This window comes from Colletes latitarsis, chromosome 12 (assembly GCF_051014445.1).
Source record: "Colletes latitarsis isolate SP2378_abdomen chromosome 12, iyColLati1, whole genome shotgun sequence".
In the NCBI taxonomy this organism is placed as follows: domain Eukaryota; kingdom Metazoa; phylum Arthropoda; class Insecta; order Hymenoptera; family Colletidae; genus Colletes; species Colletes latitarsis.
This window is the reverse complement of record NC_135145.1, coordinates 742,501-761,838: the sequence shown is the minus strand read 5'-3', so window position 1 is coordinate 761,838 and position 19,338 is coordinate 742,501.

Here is a 19,338-nt window from a genome sequence, read left to right as displayed (position 1 = left end):
CAGATCCTGGGTTTTTTTCGTGTTTGAATCACGTAGTAATGTGGTAACACACTGAAGCAGTCAATTAAACCTGGTTTCGATCAATATTTTAGAGGATAACACCGGTTAGGTCTGGGATAGGTCCGGGATATGCCCGCATCTGGCTTATACTTTCGCCTTTTTCGCAAACTTGTTGGCTAGATCCTGGGTTTTTTTCCGGTTTGAATAACGCAGTAATGTGGTACCACACTGAAGCAGTCAATTAAACCTGGTTTCGATCAATATTTCAGAGGATAACACCGGTTGGGTCTGGGTTAGGTCCGGGATATGCCCGCATCTGGCTCATGATTTTGCGTTCTTCGCATACTTGTTGGCCAGATCCTGGGTTTTTTCCGTGTTTGAATCACGTAGTAATGTGGTACCACACTGAAGCAGTCAATTAAACCTGGTTTCGGTCAATATTTTAGAGGATAACACCGGTTAGGTCTGGGATAGGTCCGGGATATGCCCGCATCTGGCTTATACTTTCGCCTTTTTCGCAAACTTGTTGGCCAGAACCTGGGTTTTTTTCGTGTTTGAATCACGTAGTAATGTGGTAACACACTGAAGCAGTCAATTAAACCTGGTTTCGATCAATATTTCAGAGGATAACACCGGTTAGGTCTGGGTTAGGTCCGGGTTATGCCCGCATCTGGCTCATGATTTTGCCTTCTTCGCATACTTGTTTGCCGGATCCTGGGTTTTTTTCGTGTTTGAATCACGTAGTAATGTGGTAACACACTGAAGCTGTCAATTAAACCTGGTTTCGATCAATATTTTAGAGGATAACAACGGTTACGTCTGGGATAGGTCCGGGATATGCCCGCATCTGGCTCATGATTTTGCCTTCTTCGCATACTTGTTGGCCAGATCCTGGGTTTTTTTCGTGTTTGAATAACGTAGTAATGTGGTAACACACTGAAGCAGTCAATTAAACCTGGTTTCGATCAATATTTCAGAGGATAACACCGGTTAGGTCTGGGTTAGGTCCGGGATATGCCCGCATCTGGCTCATGATTTTGCCTTCTTCGCATACTTGTTGGCCAGATCCTGGGTTTTTTTCGTGTTTGAATAACGTAGTAATGTGGTAACACACTGAAGCAGTCAATTAAACCTGGTTTCGATCAATATTTCAGAGGATAACACCGGTTAGGTCTGGGTTAGGTCTGGGATATGCGCGCATCTGCCTTATACTTTCACCTTTTTCGCAAACTTGTTGGCCAGATCCTGGGTTTTTTCCGTGTTTGAATCACGTAGTAATGTGGTAACACACTGAAGCAGTCGATAAAACCTGGTTTCGATAAATATTTTAGAGGATAACACCGGTTAGGTCTGGGTTAGGTCTGGGAAATGCGCGCATCTGGCTTATATTTTCGCCTTCTTCGCATACTTGTTGGTCAGATCCTGGGTTTTATCCGAATTTGATCACGTAGTAATGTGGTAACACACTGAAGCAGTCAATAAAACCTGGTTTCGATCAATATTTTAGAGGATAACACCGGTTAGGCCTGGGTTAGGTCTGGGATTTGCGCGCATCTGGCTTATACTTTCGCCTTTTTCGCAAACTTGTTGGCCAGATCCTGGGTTTTTTCCGTGTTTGAATCACGTAGTAATGTGGTAACACACTGAAGCAGTCAATTAAACCTGGTTTCGATCAATATTTTAGAGGATAACACCGGTTAGGTCTGGGATAGGTCCGGGATATGCCCGCATCTGGCTCATGATTTTGCCTTCTTCGCATACTTGTTGGCCAGATCCTGGGTTTTTTTCCGGTTTGTATAACGCAGTAATGTGGTACCACACTGAAGCAGTCAATTAAACCTGGTTTCGATCAATATTTCAGAGGATAACACCGGTTAGGTCTGGGTTAGGTCCGGGATATGCCCGCATCTGGCTCATGATTTTGCCTTCTTCGCATACTTGTTGGCCAGATCCTGGGTTTTTTTCGTGTTTGAATCACGTAGTAATGTGGTACCACACTGAAGCAGTCAATTAAACCTGGTTTCGGTCAATATTTTAGAGGATAACAACGGTTACGTCTGGGATAGGTCCGGGATATGCCCGCATCTGGCTCATGATTTTGCCTTCTTCGCATAATTGTTGGCCAGATCCTGGGTTTTTTTCGTGTTTGAATAACGTAGTAATGTGGTAACACACTGAAGCAGTCAATTAAACCTGGTTTCGATCAATATTTCAGAGGATAACACCGGTTAGGTCTGGGTTAGGTCCGGGATATGCCCGCATCTGGCTCATGATTTTGCCTTCTTCGCATACTTGTTTGCCGGATCCTGGGTTCTTTTCGTGTTTGAATCACGTAGTAATGTGGTAACACACTGAAGCTGTCAATTAAACCTGGTTTCGATCAATATTTTAGAGGATAACACCGGTTAGGTCTGCGTTAGGTCCGGGATATGCCCGCATCTGGCTCATGATTTTGCCTTCTTCGCATACTTGTTTGCCGGATCCTGGGTTTTTTTCGTGTTTGAATCACGTAGTAATGTGGTAACACACTGAAGCTGTCAATTAAACCTGGTTTCGATCAATATTTTAGAGGATAACACCGGTTAGGTCTGGGTTAGGTCTGGGATATGCGCGCATCTGCCTTATACTTTCACCTTTTTCGCAAACTTGTTGGCCAGATCCTGGGTTTTTTCCGTGTTTGAATCACGTAGTAATGTGGTAACACACTGAAGCAGTCAATAAAACCTGGTTTCGATAAATATTTTAGAGGCTAACACCGGTTAGGTCTGGGTTAGGTCTGGGAAATGCGCGCATCTGGCTCATGATTTTGCCTTCTTCGCATACTTGTTGGCCAGATCCTGGGTTTTTTTCGTGTTTGAATCACGTAGTAATGTGGTACCACACTGAAGCAGTCAATTAAACCTGGTTTCGGTCAATATTTTAGAGGATAACAACGGTTACGTCTTGGATAGGTCCGGGATATGCCCGCATCTGGCTCATGATTTTGCCTTCTTCGCATACTTGTTGGCCAGATCCTGGGTTTTTTTCGTGTTTGAATAACGTAGTAATGTGGTAACACACTGAAGCAGTCAATTAAACCTGGTTTCGATCAATATTTCAGAGGATAACACCGGTTAGGTCTGGGTTAGGTCCGGGATATGCCCGCATCTGGCTCATGATTTTGCCTTCTTCGCATACTTGTTTGCCGGATCCTGGGTTTTTTTCGTGTTTGAATCACGTAGTAATGTGGTAACACACTGAAGCTGTCAATTAAACCTGGTTTCGATCAATATTTTAGAGGATAACACCGGTTAGGTCTGGGTTAGGTCCGGGATATGCCCGCATCTGGCTCATGATTTTGCCTTCTTCGCATACTTGTTTGCCGGATCCTGGGTTTTTTTCGTGTTTGAATAACGTAGTAATGTGGTAACACACTGAAGCAGTCAATTAAACCTGGTTTCGATCAATATTTCAGAGGATAACACCGGTTAGGTCTGGGTTAGGTCCGGGATATGCCCGCATCTGGCTCATGATTTTGCCTTCTTCGCATACTTGTTGGCCAGATCCTGGGTTTTTTTCGTGTTTGAATAACGTAGTAATGTGGTAACACACTGAAGCAGTCAATTAAACCTGGTTTCGATCAATATTTCAGAGGATAACACCGGTTAGGTCTGCGTTAGGTCCGGGATATGCCTGCATCTGGCTCATGATTTTGCCTTCTTCGCATACTTGTTGGCCAGATCCTGGGTTTTTTTCGTGTTTGAATCACGTAGTAATGTGGTACCACACTGAAGCAGTCAATTAAACCTGGTTTCGGTCAATATTATAGAGGATAACAACGGTTACGTCTGGGATAGGTCCGGGATATGCCCGCATCTGGCTCATGATTTTGCCTTCTTCGCATAATTGTTGGCCAGATCCTGGGTTTTTTTCGTGTTTGAATAACGTAGTAATGTGGTAACACACTGAAGCAGTCAATTAAACCTGGTTTCGATCAATATTTCAGAGGATAACACCGGTTAGGTCTGGGTTAGGTCCGGGATATGCCCGCATCTGGCTCATGATTTTGCCTTCTTCGCATACTTGTTTGCCGGATCCTGGGTTCTTTTCGTGTTTGAATCACGTAGTAATGTGGTAACACACTGAAGCTGTCAATTAAACCTGGTTTCGATCAATATTTTAGAGGATAACACCGGTTAGGTCTGCGTTAGGTCCGGGATATGCCCGCATCTGGCTCATGATTTTGCCTTCTTCGCATACTTGATTGCCGGATCCTGGGTTTTTTTCGTGTTTGAATCACGTAGTAATGTGGTAACACACTGAAGCTGTCAATTAAACCTGGTTTCGATCAATATTTTAGAGGATAACACCGGTTAGGTCTGGGTTAGGTCTGGGATATGCGCGCATCTGCCTTATACTTTCACCTTTTTCGCAAACTTGTTGGCCAGATCCTGGGTTTTTTCCGTGTTTGAATCACGTAGTAATGTGGTAACACACTGAAGCAGTCAATAAAACCTGGTTTCGATAAATATTTTAGAGGCTAACACCGGTTAGGTCTGGGTTAGGTCTGGGAAATGCGCGCATCTGGCTCATGATTTTGCCTTCTTCGCATACTTGTTGGCCAGATCCTGGGTTTTTTTCGTGTTTGAATCACGTAGTAATGTGGTACCACACTGAAGCAGTCAATTAAACCTGGTTTCGGTCAATATTTTAGAGGATAACAACGGTTACGTCTGGGATAGGTCCGGGATATGCCCGCATCTGGCTCATGATTTTGCCTTCTTCGCATACTTGTTGGCCAGATCCTGGGTTTTTTTCGTGTTTGAATAACGTAGTAATGTGGTAACACACTGAAGCAGTCAATTAAACCTGGTTTCGATCAATATTTCAGAGGATAACACCGGTTAGGTCTGGGTTAGGTCCGGGATATGCCCGCATCTGGCTCATGATTTTGCCTTCTTCGCATACTTGTTTGCCGGATCCTGGGTTTTTTTCGTGTTTGAATCACGTAGTAATGTGGTAACACACTGAAGCTGTCAATTAAACCTGGTTTCGATCAATATTTTAGAGGATAACACCGGTTAGGTCTGGGTTAGGTCCGGGATATGCCCGCATCTGGCTCATGATTTTGCCTTCTTCGCATACTTGTTTGCCGGATCCTGGGTTTTTTTCGTGTTTGAATAACGTAGTAATGTGGTAACACACTGAAGCAGTCAATTAAACCTGGTTTCGATCAATATTTCAGAGGATAACACCGGTTAGGTCTGGGTTAGGTCCGGGATATGCCCGCATCTGGCTCATGATTTTGCCTTCTTCGCATACTTGTTGGCCAGATCCTGGGTTTTTTTCGTGTTTGAATAACGTAGTAATGTGGTAACACACTGAAGCAGTCAATTAAACCTGGTTTCGATCAATATTTCAGAGGATAACACCGGTTAGGTCTGGGTTAGGTCTGGGATATGCGCGCATCTGCCTTATACTTTCACCTTTTTCGCAAACTTGTTGGCCAGATCCTGGGTTTTTTCCGTGTTTGAATCACGTAGTAATGTGGTAACACACTGAAGCAGTCAATAAAACCTGGTTTCGATAAATATTTTAGAGGATAACACCGGTTAGGTCTGGGATAGGTCCGGGATATGCCCGCATCTGGCTTATACTTTCGCCTTTTTCGCAAACTTGTTTGCCGGATCCTGGGTTCTTTTCGTGTTTGAATCACGTAGTAATGTGGTAACACACTGAAGCTGTCAATTAAACCTGGTTTCGATCAATATTTTAGAGGATAACACCGGTTAGGTCTGCGTTAGGTCCGGGATATGCCTGCATCTGGCTCATGATTTTGCCTTCTTCGCATACTTGTTTGCCGGATCCTGGGTTTTTTTCGTGTTTGAATCACGTAGTAATGTGGTAACACACTGAAGCTGTCAATTAAACCTGGTTTCGATCAATATTTTAGAGGATAACACCGGTTAGGTCTGGGTTAGGTCTGGGATATGCGCGCATCTGCCTTATACTTTCACCTTTTTCGCAAACTTGTTGGCCAGATCCTGGGTTTTTTCCGTGTTTGAATCACGTAGTAATGTGGTAACACACTGAAGCAGTCAATAAAACCTGGTTTCGATAAATATTTTAGAGGCTAACACCGGTTAGGTCTGGGTTAGGTCTGGGAAATGCGCGCATCTGGCTCATGATTTTGCCTTCTTCGCATACTTGTTGGCCAGATCCTGGGTTTTTTTCGTGTTTGAATCACGTAGTAATGTGGTACCACACTGAAGCAGTCAATTAAACCTGGTTTCGGTCAATATTTTAGAGGATAACAACGGTTACGTCTGGGATAGGTCCGGGATATGCCCGCATCTGGCTCATGATTTTGCCTTCTTCGCATACTTGTTGGCCAGATCCTGGGTTTTTTTCGTGTTTGAATAACGTAGTAATGTGGTAACACACTGAAGCAGTCAATTAAACCTGGTTTCGATCAATATTTCAGAGGATAACACCGGTTAGGTCTGGGTTAGGTCCGGGATATGCCCGCATCTGGCTCATGATTTTGCCTTCTTCGCATACTTGTTTGCCGGATCCTGGGTTTTTTTCGTGTTTGAATCACGTAGTAATGTGGTAACACACTGAAGCTGTCAATTAAACCTGGTTTCGATCAATATTTTAGAGGATAACACCGGTTAGGTCTGGGTTAGGTCCGGGATATGCCCGCATCTGGCTCATGATTTTGCCTTCTTCGCATACTTGTTTGCCGGATCCTGGGTTTTTTTCGTGTTTGAATAACGTAGTAATGTGGTAACACACTGAAGCAGTCAATTAAACCTGGTTTCGATCAATATTTCAGAGGATAACACCGGTTAGGTCTGGGTTAGGTCCGGGATATGCCCGCATCTGGCTCATGATTTTGCCTTCTTCGCATACTTGTTGGCCAGATCCTGGGTTTTTTTCGTGTTTGAATAACGTAGTAATGTGGTAACACACTGAAGCAGTCAATTAAACCTGGTTTCGATCAATATTTCAGAGGATAACACCGGTTAGGTCTGGGTTAGGTCTGGGATATGCGCGCATCTGCCTTATACTTTCACCTTTTTCGCAAACTTGTTGGCCAGATCCTGGGTTTTTTCCGTGTTTGAATCACGTAGTAATGTGGTAACACACTGAAGCAGTCAATAAAACCTGGTTTCGATAAATATTTTAGAGGATAACACCGGTTAGGTCTGGGATAGGTCCGGGATATGCCCGCATCTGGCTTATACTTTCGCCTTTTTCGCAAACTTGTTGGCTAGATCCTGGGTTTTTTTCCGGTTTGAATAACGCAGTAATGTGGTACCACACTGAAGCAGTCAATTAAACCTGGTTTCGATCAATACTTCAGAGGATAACACCGGTTGGGTCTGGGTTAGGTCCGGGATATGCCCGCATCTGGCTCATGATTTTGCGTTCTTCGCATACTTGTTGGCCAGATCCTGGGTTTTTTCCGTGTTTGAATCACGTAGTAATGTGGTACCACACTGAAGCAGTCAATTAAACCTGGTTTCGGTCAATATTTTAGAGGATAACACCGGTTAGGTCTGGGATAGGTCCGGGATATGCCCGCATCTGGCTTATACTTTCGCCTTTTTCGCAAACTTGTTGGCCAGAACGTGGGTTTTTTTCGTGTTTGAATCACGTAGTAATGTGGTAACACACTGAAGCAGTCAATTAAACCTGGTTTCGATCAATATTTCAGAGGATAACACCGGTTAGGTCTGGGTTAGGTCTGGGATATGCGCGCATCTGCCTTATACTTTCACCTTTTTCGCAAACTTGTTGGCCAGATCCTGGGTTTTTTCCGTGTTTGAATCACGTAGTAATGTGGTAACACACTGAAGCAGTCAATAAAACCTGGTTTCGATAAATATTTTAGAGGATAACACCGGTTAGGTCTGGGATAGGTCCGGGATATGCCCGCATCTGGCTTATACTTTCGCCTTTTTCGCAAACTTGTTGGCCAGATCCTGGGTTTTTTCCGTGTTTGAATCACGTAGTAATGTGGTAACACACTGAAGCAGTCAATAAAACCTGGTTTCGATAAATATTTTAGAGGATAACTCCGGTTAGGTCTGGGTTAGGTCTGGGAAATGCGCGCATCTGGCTTATATTTTCGCCTTCTTCGCATACTTGTTGGTCAGATCCTGGGTTTTATCCGAATTTGATCACGTAGTAATGTGGTAACACACTGAAGCAGTCAATAAAACCTGGTTTCGATCAATATTTTAGAGGATAACACCGGTTAGGCCTGGGTTAGGTCTGGGATTTGCGCGCATCTGGCTTATACTTTCGCCTTTTTCGCAAACTTGTTGGCCAGATCCTGGGTTTTTTCCGTGTTTGAATCACGTAGTAATGTGGTAACACACTGAAGCAGTCAATTAAACCTGGTTTCGATCAATATTTTAGAGGATAACACCGGTTAGGTCTGGGATAGGTCCGGGATATGCCCGCATCTGGCTCATGATTTTGCCTTCTTCGCATACTTGTTGGCCAGATCCTGGGTTTTTTTCCGGTTTGTATAACGCAGTAATGTGGTACCACACTGAAGCAGTCAATTAAACCTGGTTTCGATCAATATTTCAGAGGATAACACCGGTTAGGTCTGGGTTAGGTCCGGGATATGCCCGCATCTGGCTCATGATTTTGCCTTCTTCGCATACTTGTTGGCCAGATCCTGGGTTTTTTTCGTGTTTGAATCACGTAGTAATGTGGTACCACACTGAAGCAGTCAATTAAACCTGGTTTCGGTCAATATTTTAGAGGATAACAACGGTTACGTCTGGGATAGGTCCGGGATATGCCCGCATCTGGCTCATGATTTTGCCTTCTTCGCATAATTGTTGGCCAGATCCTGGGTTTTTTTCGTGTTTGAATAACGTAGTAATGTGGTAACACACTGAAGCAGTCAATTAAACCTGGTTTCGATCAATATTTTAGAGGATAACACCGGTTAGGTCTGCGTTAGGTCCGGGATATGCCCGCATCTGGCTCATGATTTTGCCTTCTTCGCATACTTGTTTGCCGGATCCTGGGTTTTTTTCGTGTTTGAATCACGTAGTAATGTGGTAACACACTGAAGCTGTCAATTAAACCTGGTTTCGATCAATATTTTAGAGGATAACACCGGTTAGGTCTGGGTTAGGTCTGGGATATGCGCGCATCTGCCTTATACTTTCACCTTTTTCGCAAACTTGTTGGCCAGATCCTGGGTTTTTTCCGTGTTTGAATCACGTAGTAATGTGGTAACACACTGAAGCAGTCAATAAAACCTGGTTTCGATAAATATTTTAGAGGCTAACACCGGTTAGGTCTGGGTTAGGTCTGGGAAATGCGCGCATCTGGCTCATGATTTTGCCTTCTTCGCATACTTGTTGGCCAGATCCTGGGTTTTTTTCGTGTTTGAATCACGTAGTAATGTGGTAACACACTGAAGCAGTCAATTAAACCTGGTTTCGATCAATATTTCAGAGGATAACACCGGTTAGGTCTGGGTTAGGTCCGGGTTATGCCCGCATCTGGCTGATGATTTTGCCTTCTTCGCATACTTGTTGGCCAGATCCTGGGTTTTTTTCGTGTTTGAATAACTTAGTAATGTGGTAACACACTGAAGCTGTCAATTAAACCTGGTTTCGATCAATATTTTAGAGGATAACACCGGTTAGGTCTGGGATAGGTCCGGGATATGCCCGCATCTGGCTCATGATTTTGCCTTCTTCGCATACTTGTTGGCCAGATCCTGGGTTTTTTTCGTGTTTGAATAACGTAGTAATGTGGTAACACACTGAAGCAGTCAATTAAACCTGGTTTCGATCAATATTTCAGAGGATAACACCGGTTAGGTCTGGGTTAGGTCCGGGATATGCCCGCATCTGGCTCATGATTTTGCCTTCTTCGCATACTTGTTTGCCGGATCCTGGGTTTTTTCGTGTTTGAATCACGTAGTAATGTGGTAACACACTGAAGCCGTCAATTAAACCTGGTTTCGATCAATATTTTAGAGGATAACACCGGTTAGGTCTGGGTTAGGTCTGGGATTTGCGCGCATCTGGCTTATACTTTCGCCTTTTTCGCAAACTTGTTGGCCAGATCCCGGGTATTTTCCGTGTTTGAATCACGTAGTAATGTGGTAACACACTGAAGCAGTCAATTAAACCTGGTTTCAATCAATATTTCAGAGGATAACACCGGTTAGGTCTGGGTTAGGTTTGGGAAATGCGCGGATCTGGCTTATACTTACGCCTTCTTCGCATACTTGTTGGTCAGATCCTGGGTTTTTTTCGTGTTTGAATCACGTAGGAATGTGGTAACACACTGAAGCAGTCAATTAAACCTGGTTTCGATCAATATTTTAGAGGATAACACCGGTTAGGTCTGGGTTAGGTCTGGGATATGCGCGCATCTGGCTTATACTTTCGCCTTTTTCGCAAACTTGTTGGCCAGATCCTGGGTATTTTCCGTGTTTGAATCACGTAGTAATGTGGTAATACACTGAAGCAGTCAATAAAACCTGGTTTTGATCAATATTTTAGAGGATAACACCGGTTAGGTCTGGAATAGGTCCGGGATATGCCCGCATCTGGCTCATGATTTTGCCTTCTTCGCATACTTGTTGGCCAGATCCTGGGTTTTTTTCGTGTTTGAATCACGTAGTAATGTGGTAACACACTGAAGCAGTCAATAAAACCTGGTTTCGATCAATATTTTAGAGGATAACACCGGTTAGGTCTGGGATAGGTCCGGGATATGCCCGCATCTGGCTTAGACTTTCGCCTTTTTCGCAAACTTGTTGGCCAGATCCTGGGTTTTTTTCGTGTTTGAATCACGTAGTAATGTGGTAACACACTGAAGCAGTCAATTAAACCTGGTTTCGATCAATATTTCAGAGGGTAACACCGGTTAGGTCTGGGTTAGGTCCGGGTTATGCCCGCATCTGGCTCATGATTTTGCCTTCTTCGCATACTTGTTGGCCAGATCCTGGGTTTTTTTCGTGTTTGAATAACGTAGTAATGTGGTAACACACTGAAGCTGTCAATTAAACCTGGTTTCGATCAATATTTTAGAGGATAACACCGGTTAGGTCTGGGATAGGTCCGGGATATGCCCGCATCTGGCTCATGATTTTGCCTTCTTCGCATACTTGTTGGCCAGATCCTGGGTTTTTTTCGTGTTTGAATCACGTAGTAATGTGGTAACACACTGAAGCAGTCAATTAAACCTGGTTTCGATCAATATTTCAGAGGATAACACCGGTTAGGTCTGGGTTAGGTCCGGGATATGCCCGCATCTGGCTCATGATTTTGCCTTCTTCGCATACTTGTTTGCCGGATCCTGGGTTTTTTCGTGTTTGAATCACGTAGTAATGTGGTAACACACTGAAGCTGTCAATTAAACCTGGTTTCGATCAATATTTTAGAGGATAACACCGGTTAGGTCTGGGATAGGTCCGGGATATGCCCGCATCTGGCTTATACTTTCGCCTTTTTCGCAAACTTGTTGGCCAGATCCTGGGTTTTTTTCGTGTTTGAATCACGTAGTAATGTGGTAACACACTGAAGCTGTCAATTAAACCTGGTTTCGATCAATATTTCAGAGGATAACACCGGCTAGGTCTGGGTTAGATCTGGGAAATGCGCGCATCTGGCTTATTCTTTCGCCTTTTTCGCATACTACTTGGCCAGATCCTGGGTTTTTTTCGTGTTTGAATCACGTAGGAATGTGGTAACACACTGAAACAGTCAATAAAACCTGGTTTCGATCAATATTTTAGAGGATAACACCGTTTAGGTCTGGGTTAGGTCCGGGATATGCCCGCATCTGGCTCATGATTTTGCCTTCTTCGCATACTTGTTGGCCAGATCCTGGGTTTTTTTCGTGTTTGAATCACGTAGTAATGTGGTAACACACTGAAGCAGTCAATTAAACCTGGTTTCGATCAATATTTCGGAGGATAACACCGGTTAGGTCTGGGTTAGGTCCGGTATATGCCCGCATCTGGCTCATGATTTTGCCTTCTTCGCATTCTTCTTGGCCAGATCCTGGGTTTTTTTCGTGTTTGAATAACGTAGTAATGTGGTAACACACTGAAGCTGTCAATTAAACTTGGTTTCGATCAATATTTTAGAGGATAACACCGGTTAGGTCTGGGTAAGGTCTGGGTTATGCCCGCATCTGGCTCATGATTTTGCCTTCATCGCATACTTGTTGGCCAGATCCTGGGTTTTTTCCGTGTTTGAATCACGTAGTAATGTGGTAACACACTGAAGCAGTCAATTAAACCTGGTTTCGATCAATATTTTAGAGGATAACACCGGTTAGGTCTGGGTTAGGTCTGGGATTTGCGCGCATCTGGCTTATACTTTCGCCTTTTTCGCAAACTTGTTGGCCAGATCCTGGGTTTTTTCCCTGTTTGAATCACGTGGTAATGTGGTAACACACTGGAGCAGTCAATTAAACCTGGTTTCGATCAATATTTTAGAGGATAACACCGGTTAGGTCTGGGATAGGTCCGGGATATGCCCGCATCTGGCTCATGATTTTGCCTTCATCGCATACTTGTTGGCCAGATCCTGGGTTTTTTCCGTGTTTGAATCACGTAGTAATGTGGTAACACACTGAAGCAGTCAATTAAACCTGGTTTCGATCAATATTTCAGAGGATAACACCGGTTAGGTCTGGGTTAGGTCTGGGTTATGCCCGCATCTGGCTCATGATTTTGCCTTCTTCGCATACTTGTTGGCCAGATCCTGGGTTTTTTTCGTGTTTGAATCACGTAGTAATGTGGTAATACACTGAAGCAGTCAATAAAACCTGGTTTCGATCAATATTTTAGAGGATAACACCGGTTAGGTCTGGGTTAGGTCCGGGATATGCCCGCATCTGGCTCATGATTTTGCCTTCTTCGCATACTTGTTGGCCAGATCCTGGGTTTTTTTCGTGTTTGAATCACGTAGGAATGTGGTAACACACTGAAACAGTCAATAAAACCTGGTTTCGATCAATATTTTAGAGGATAACACCGTTTAGGTCTGGGTTAGGTCCGGGATATGCCCGCATCTGGCTCATGATTTTGCCTTCTTCGCATACTTGTTGGCCAGATCCTTTGTTTTTTTCGTGTTTGAATCACGTAGTAATGTGGTAACACACTGAAGCTGTCAATTAAACCTGGTTTCGATCAATATTTTAGGGGATAACACCGGTTAGATATGGGTTACGTCTGGGATATGCGCGCATCTGGCTTATACTTTCACCTTTTTCGCAAACTTGTTGGCCAGATCCTGGGTTTTTTCCGTGTTTGAATCACGTAGTAATGTGGTAACACACTGAAGCAGTCAATAAAACCTGGTTTCGATAAATATTTTAGAGGATAACACCGGTTAGGTCTGGGTTAGGTCTGGGATTTGCGCGCATCTGGCTTATACTTTCGCCTTTTTCGCAAACTTGTTGGCCAGATCCTGGGTTTTTTCCGTGTTTGAATCACGTAGTAATGTGGTAACACACTGAAGCAGTCAATAAAACCTGGTTTCGATCAATATTTTAGAGGATAACACTGGTTAGGTCTGGGTTAGGTCTGGGATTTGCGCGCATCTGGCTTATACTTTCGCCTTTTTCGCAAACTTGTTGGCCAGATCCTGGGTATTTTCCGTGTTTGAATCACGTAGTAATGTGGTAATACACTGAAGCAGTCAATAAAACCTGGTTTCGATCAATATTTTAGAGGATAACACCGGTTAGGTCTGGGATAGGTCCGGGATATGCCCGCATCTGGCTCATGATTTTGCCTTCTTCGCATACTTGTTGGCCAGATCCTGGGTTTTTTTCGTGTTTGAATCACGTAGTAATGTGGTAACACACTGAAGCAGTCAATAAAACCTGGTTTCGATCAATATTTTAGAGGATAACACCGGTTAGGTCTGGGATAGGTCCGGGACATGCCCGCATCTGGCTTATACTTTCGCCTTTTTCGCAAACTTGTTGGCCAGAACCTGGGTTTTTTTCGTGTTTGAATCACGTAGTAATGTGGTAACACACTGAAGCAGTCAATTAAACCTGGTTTCGATCAATATTTCAGAGGATATCACCGGTTAGGTCTGGGTTAGGTCCGGGTTATGCCCGCATCTGGCTCATGATTTTGCCTTCTTCGCATACTTGTTTGCCGGATCCTGGGTTTTTTTCGTGTTTGAATCACGTAGTAATGTGGTAACACACTGAAGCTGTCAATTAAACCTGGTTTCGATCAATATTTTAGAGGATAACACCGGTTAGGTCTGGGATAGGTCCGGGATATGCCCGCATCTGGCTTATACTTTCGCCTTTTTCGCAAACTTGTTGGCCAGATCCTGGGTTTTTTTCGTGTTTGAATCACGTAGTAATGTGGTAACACACTGAAGCAGTCAATTAAACCTGGTTTCGATCAATATTTTAGAGGATAACACCGGTTAGGTCTGGGATAGGTCCGGGATATGCCCGCATCTGGCTTATACTTTCGCCTTTTTCGCAAACTTGTTGGCTAGATCCTGGGTTTTTTTCCGGTTTGAATAACGCAGTAATGTGGTACCACACTGAAGCAGTCAATTAAACCTGGTTTCGATCAATATTTCAGAGGATAACACCGGTTGGGTCTGGGTTAGGTCCGGGATATGCCCGCATCTGGCTCATGATTTTGCGTTCTTCGCATACTTGTTGGCCAGATCCTGGGTTTTTTCCGTGTTTGAATCACGTAGTAATGTGGTACCACACTGAAGCAGTCAATTAAACCTGGTTTCGGTCAATATTTTAGAGGATAACACCGGTTAGGTCTGGGATAGGTCCGGGATATGCCCGCATCTGGCTTATACTTTCGCCTTTTTCGCAAACTTGTTGGCCAGAACCTGGGTTTTTTTCGTGTTTGAATCACGTAGTAATGTGGTAACACACTGAAGCAGTCAATTAAACCTGGTTTCGATCAATATTTCAGAGGATAACACCGGTTAGGTCTGGGTTAGGTCCGGGTTATGCCCGCATCTGGCTCATGATTTTGCCTTCTTCGCATACTTGTTTGCCGGATCCTGGGTTTTTTTCGTGTTTGAATCACGTAGTAATGTGGTAACACACTGAAGCTGTCAATTAAACCTGGTTTCGATCAATATTTTAGAGGATAACAACGGTTACGTCTGGGATAGGTCCGGGATATGCCCGCATCTGGCTCATGATTTTGCCTTCTTCGCATACTTGTTGGCCAGATCCTGGGTTTTTTTCGTGTTTGAATAACGTAGTAATGTGGTAACACACTGAAGCAGTCAATTAAACCTGGTTTCGATCAATATTTCAGAGGATAACACCGGTTAGGTCTGGGTTAGGTCCGGGATATGCCCGCATCTGGCTCATGATTTTGCCTTCTTCGCATACTTGTTGGCCAGATCCTGGGTTCTTTTCGTGTTTGAATAACGTAGTAATGTGGTAACACACTGAAGCAGTCAATTAAACCTGGTTTCGATCAATATTTCAGAGGATAACACCGGTTAGGTCTGGGTTAGGTCTGGGATATGCGCGCATCTGCCTTATACTTTCACCTTTTTCGCAAACTTGTTGGCCAGATCCTGGGTTTTTTCCGTGTTTGAATCACGTAGTAATGTGGTAACACACTGAAGCAGTCAATAAAACCTGGTTTCGATAAATATTTTAGAGGATAACACCGGTTAGGTCTGGGTTAGGTCTGGGAAATGCGCGCATCTGGCTTATATTTTCGCCTTCTTCGCATACTTGTTGGTCAGATCCTGGGTTTTATCCGAATTTGATCACGTAGTAATGTGGTAACACACTGAAGCAGTCAATAAAACCTGGTTTCGATCAATATTTTAGAGGATAACACCGGTTAGGCCTGGGTTAGGTCTGGGATTTGCGCGCATCTGGCTTATACTTTCGCCTTTTTCGCAAACTTGTTGGCCAGATCCTGGGTTTTTTCCGTGTTTGAATCACGTAGTAATGTGGTAACACACTGAAGCAGTCAATTAAACCTGGTTTCGATCAATATTTTAGAGGATAACACCGGTTAGGTCTGGGATAGGTCCGGGATATGCCCGCATCTGGCTCATGATTTTGCCTTCTTCGCATACTTGTTGGCCAGATCCTGGGTTTTTTTCCGGTTTGTATAACGCAGTAATGTGGTACCACACTGAAGCAGTCAATTAAACCTGGTTTCGATCAATATTTCAGAGGATAACACCGGTTAGGTCTGGGTTAGGTCCGGGATATGCCCGCATCTGGCTCATGATTTTGCCTTCTTCGCATACTTGTTGGCCAGATCCTGGGTTTTTTTCGTGTTTGAATCACGTAGTAATGTGGTACCACACTGAAGCAGTCAATTAAACCTGGTTTCGGTCAATATTTTAGAGGATAACAACGGTTACGTCTGGGATAGGTCCGGGATATGCCCGCATCTGGCTCATGATTTTGCCTTCTTCGCATAATTGTTGGCCAGATCCTGGGTTTTTTTCGTGTTTGAATAACGTAGTAATGTGGTAACACACTGAAGCAGTCAATTAAACCTGGTTTCGATCAATATTTCAGAGGATAACACCGGTTAGGTCTGGGTTAGGTCCGGGATATGCCCGCATCTGGCTCATGATTTTGCCTTCTTCGCATACTTGTTTGCCGGATCCTGGGTTCTTTTCGTGTTTGAATCACGTAGTAATGTGGTAACACACTGAAGCTGTCAATTAAACCTGGTTTCGATCAATATTTTAGAGGATAACACCGGTTAGGTCTGCGTTAGGTCCGGGATATGCCCGCATCTGGCTCATGATTTTGCCTTCTTCGCATACTTGTTTGCCGGATCCTGGGTTTTTTTCGTGTTTGAATCACGTAGTAATGTGGTAACACACTGAAGCTGTCAATTAAACCTGGTTTCGATCAATATTTTAGAGGATAACACCGGTTAGGTCTGGGTTAGGTCTGGGATATGCGCGCATCTGCCTTATACTTTCACCTTTTTCGCAAACTTGTTGGCCAGATCCTGGGTTTTTTCCGTGTTTGAATCACGTAGTAATGTGGTAACACACTGAAGCAGTCAATAAAACCTGGTTTCGATAAATATTTTAGAGGCTAACACCGGTTAGGTCTGGGTTAGGTCTGGGAAATGCGCGCATCTGGCTCATGATTTTGCCTTCTTCGCATACTTGTTGGCCAGATCCTGGGTTTTTTTCGTGTTTGAATCACGTAGTAATGTGGTACCACACTGAAGCAGTCAATTAAACCTGGTTTCGGTCAATATTTTAGAGGATAACAACGGTTACGTCTGGGATAGGTCCGGGATATGCCCGCATCTGGCTCATGATTTTGCCTTCTTCGCATTCTTGTTGGCCAGATCCTGGGTTTTTTTCGTGTTTGAATAACGTAGTAATGTGGTAACACACTGAAGCAGTCAATTAAACCTGGTTTCGATCAATATTTCAGAGGATAACACCGGTTAGGTCTGGGTTAGGTCCGGGATATGCCCGCATCTGGCTCATGATTTTGCCTTCTTCGCATACTTGTTTGCCGGATCCTGGGTTTTTTTCGTGTTTGAATCACGTAGTAATGTGGTAACACACTGAAGCTGTCAATTAAACCTGGTTTCGATCAATATTTTAGAGGATAACACCGGTTAGGTCTGGGTTAGGTCCGGGATATGCCCGCATCTGGCTCATGATTTTGCCTTCTTCGCATACTTGTTTGCCGGATCCTGGGTTTTTTTCGTGTTTGAATAACGTAGTAATGTGGTAACACACTGAAGCAGTCAATTAAACCTGGTTTCGATCAATATTTCAGAGGATAACACCGGTTAGGTCTGGGTTAGGTCCGGGATATGCCCGCATCTGGCTCATGATTTTGCCTTCTTCGCATACTTGTTGGCCAGATCCTGGGTTTTTTTCGTGTTTGAATAACGTAGTAATGTGGTAACACACTGAAGCAGTCAATTAAACCTGGTTTCGATCAATATTTCAGAGGATAACACCGGTTAGGTCTGGGTTAGGTCTGGGATATGCGCGCATCTGCCTTATACTTTCACCTTTTTCGCAAACTTGTTGGCCAGATCCTGGGTTTTTTCCGTGTTTGAATCACGTAGTAATGTGGTAACACACTGAAGCAGTCAATAAAACCTGGTTTCGATAAATATTTTAGAGGATAACACCGGTTAGGTCTGGGATAGGTCCGGGATATGCCCGCATCTGGCTTATACTTTCGCCTTTTTCGCAAACTTGTTGGCTAGATCCTGGGTTTTTTTCCGGTTTGAATAACGCAGTAATGTGGTACCACACTGAAGCAGTCAATTAAACCTGGTTTCGATCAATATTTCAGAGGATAACACCGGTTGGGTCTGGGTTAGGTCCGGGATATGCCCGCATCTGGCTCATGATTTTGCGTTCTTCGCATACTTGTTGGCCAGATCCTGGGTTTTTTCCGTGTTTGAATCACGTAGTAATGTGGTACCACACTGAAGCAGTCAATTAAACCTGGTTTCGGTCAATATTTTAGAGGATAACACCGGTTAGGTCTGGGATAGGTCCGGGATATGCCCGCATCTGGCTTATACTTTCGCCTTTTTCGCAAACTTGTTGGCCAGAACCTGGGTTTTTTTCGTGTTTGAATCACGTAGTAATGTGGTAACACACTGAAGCAGTCAATTAAACCTGGTTTCGATCAATATTTCAGAGGATAACACCGGTTAGGTCTGGGTTAGGTCTGGGATATGCGCGCATCTGCCTTATACTTTCACCTTTTTCGCAAACTTGTTGGCCAGATCCTGGGTTTTTTCCGTGTTTGAATCACGTAGTAATGTGGTAACACACTGAAGCAGTCAATAAAACCTGGTTTCGATAAATATTTTAGAGGATAACACCGGTTAGGTCTGGGATAGGTCCGGGATATGCCCGCATCTGGCTTATACTTTCGCCTTTTTCGCAAACTTGTTGGCCAGATCCTGGGTTTTTTCCGTGTTTGAATCACGTAGTAATGTGGTAACACACTGAAGCAGTCAATAAAACCTGGTTTCGATAAATATTTTAGAGGATAACACCGGTTAGGTCTGGGTTAGGTCTGGGAAATGCGCGCATCTGGCTTATATTTTCGCCTTCTTCGCATACTTGTTGGTCAGATCCTGGGTTTTATCCGAATTTGATCACGTAGTAATGTGGTAACACACTGAAGCAGTCAATAAAACCTGGTTTCGATCAATATTTTAGAGGATAACACCGGTTAGGCCTGGGTTAGGTCTGGGATTTGCGCGCATCTGGCTTATACTTTCGCCTTTTTCGCAAACTTGTTGGCCAGATCCTGGGTTTTTTCCGTGTTTGAATCACGTAGTAATGTGGTAACACA